This window comes from Acanthochromis polyacanthus, chromosome 10 (assembly GCF_021347895.1).
Source record: "Acanthochromis polyacanthus isolate Apoly-LR-REF ecotype Palm Island chromosome 10, KAUST_Apoly_ChrSc, whole genome shotgun sequence".
Lineage (NCBI taxonomy): Eukaryota > Metazoa > Chordata > Actinopteri > Pomacentridae > Acanthochromis > Acanthochromis polyacanthus.
This window is the reverse complement of record NC_067122.1, coordinates 33,616,164-33,618,481: the sequence shown is the minus strand read 5'-3', so window position 1 is coordinate 33,618,481 and position 2,318 is coordinate 33,616,164. Positions and strand designations below refer to the sequence as shown.

The window sequence follows — 2,318 nt, the reverse complement described above, 5'->3', positions numbered from 1 at the left end:
GAATCCAGGACCACTGCACCAATGTATGGTCTGACAATGGGTCAAAGGATTTCATCCTGATACCTAATGGCAGTCAGAATGCCATTGTCCAGCCTGTAGAGGTCTGTGTGTCCCTCCATGGATATGCCTCCCCACACCATCACTGACCCACCACCAAACCGGTCATGCTGAACAATGTTACAGGCAGCATAACGTTCTCCACGGCTTCTCCAGACCCTTTCATGTCTGTCACATGCGCTCAGGGTGAACCTGCTCTCATCTGTGAAAAGCACAGGGCACCAGTGGTGGACCTACCAGTTCCTGTGTTCTATGACAAATGCCAGCCGAGCTCCACGGTGCCGGTCAGCGAGCACAGCGGGCACTAGAGGACGCTGGGCCCTCAGACCACTCTCATTACATCTCTTTCTGATTGTTTATGAACACCAAAGCAACTGAAACTGACAAAAAAGCCCCTCAGTTACTTACTTGACCAGATCAGTATCCCACATGTTTCACTGATTTGATGCAATACTTAGATTAAAAAGTGTTGCTTTAATTTTTTTGAGCAGTGTATGTCTTTTGTGTATTTTTTTTTGGCCCAGCAAATTTTGATGGTGCTATCTGCCTGGTGGAGCCCCTTCACACCACAACAGACCTTGTAATTGTAAGTAGGCAACACTCCAAAGATTTATCCAAATGGTAGTTTAAGTTTACTGAAACATGTCACTGATCTAGGATGAAGAGGATGAAACTGTGTCTGCTGCCTTTACAGAGGGGGATCCAGAAAGGCATACAGAGGTATGTTACTGATAGTTCTCTTCCCATTCACATTTTGGGTGGAATATAGAGTGTGACATTTCAGCCCGATCTCACGGGGATTCGTGAAACTGTCACGTAAGTTTTAGTTTCGGTTTCGTGTGCACCAACATGATTTCGTCATGTTTTTCGTGCCGCTCACCACGAAATGCGCACCAATGTATTTTAAACGGCGGACTTTTCGTGCCACTCAGAACGTATTTCAAAAGAATGTGTATATTATATTTTTAATGTAAAACCGTGGCGAATCCAACGCTATATTTTGCATGACATCGTCCCTAAACATAACCCTAACCATAACCTAACCATAACCTAACCATAAGCCGGTGGTACACTTACCAATTTGCATAGGAATTTCAAGAATGTCCGGCGGCCGGCGGCCGCAAACGCGATCACACAAGCAGTATACGCCGATGGACAGCTTAGATCGTCATGAATCCGCCGGTATAAACCACTTTCAGATGTGATTACCACAGCGAAAAACATTTCGTGGTGAGCGGCACGAAAAACATGACGAAATCGTGTTGGTGCGCACGAAACCGAAACTAAAACTTACGTGACAGTTTCACGAATCCCCGTGAGACCGGGTTGGACATTTAGCCTACATTGAAGTGTTGCACATTCTCATCCTTTTTAACAGAGCATGGCTGGACAGCAGCAGGATGGTTCCTCAGCTTCCACTGCACAGACTGACAGTGAGATGGATGTTCAGGAAACACCAGAGCTTCATTCTGTGGAATTCATGTGCAACTGTATAATTTAATGTCCTCTATGTATTCCCAGTTATCAGTAAAACAGATTTACAAACTGCATTTGCTGATAAAAATCCAAAAAACAGATTAGGAGGGCAGATCTGGAAATTGAAATACTGGAGCACAAGTTAGAGGTGGTGATGGTCACAGGTGAATTATGTTAACTACTGGAACATGAACTGAACTATCTTTTATTTGTAGGAAATAAAGAGAGCAAATGAAATGTGTATCATGTCTTTATTTGCTGTGGTGGTGATGATGGTGACTTAAACTCTAAAGTGATTCTTGCATACGGTGTCTCTGACTGCTCTGCTGTCCTGGATAGCTGCAGGTGGATGGGCTCATCATCGGGTCTTCAGTTTGTAGGGCAGGGTGTTGCGCTCCTCTAATAGGTAATATTATGAAGAACAACACATGCCACAGTAATATCACAGGCCCTCTCAGGGGTCACCCTGAGGAGACGTAGGCTCTGGAAACGGGCTTTCAGTAGGCCTATGGTCATCTCCACCCGGGCTCTGGTCCTGCAGTGAGTCCGGTTGAAGTTCTGTTGGGGGCCTGGTTCAGGGTCAGGGTATGAGGTCATCAGCCTGGGTTGTCATGGTAACCCCTGTCACCCAGCAGAAGGCCATCAAACTCTCCTGTAATGTATAGTGGATACATCAGAGTATATTAAAGGAGGGAGACAAGAGAATTCTATTGTGAAAATCTTTATGCTGCTGACCACGCTGCAGTCTGTTGCTCAGGTTAGACTTCTTTAGAAACAGTAGTCAG

The 2,318-nt window shown here is 45.3% G+C and overlaps 1 long non-coding RNA gene across 1 annotated transcript in view; it reads left to right on the top strand.

Annotated features, from left to right (window-relative positions):
* LOC127535669 (uncharacterized) overlaps positions 1–1,772 on the top strand; it is a 140,366-nt gene extending 138,594 nt beyond the window's left edge. The window contains exons 2-3 of the long non-coding RNA XR_007944514.1: positions 715–777; positions 1,436–1,772. This is a non-coding gene — a long non-coding RNA (uncharacterized LOC127535669). The remainder of the gene's footprint in view (positions 1–714; positions 778–1,435) is intronic.
* Positions 1,773–2,318: the final 546 nt, after the last annotated feature.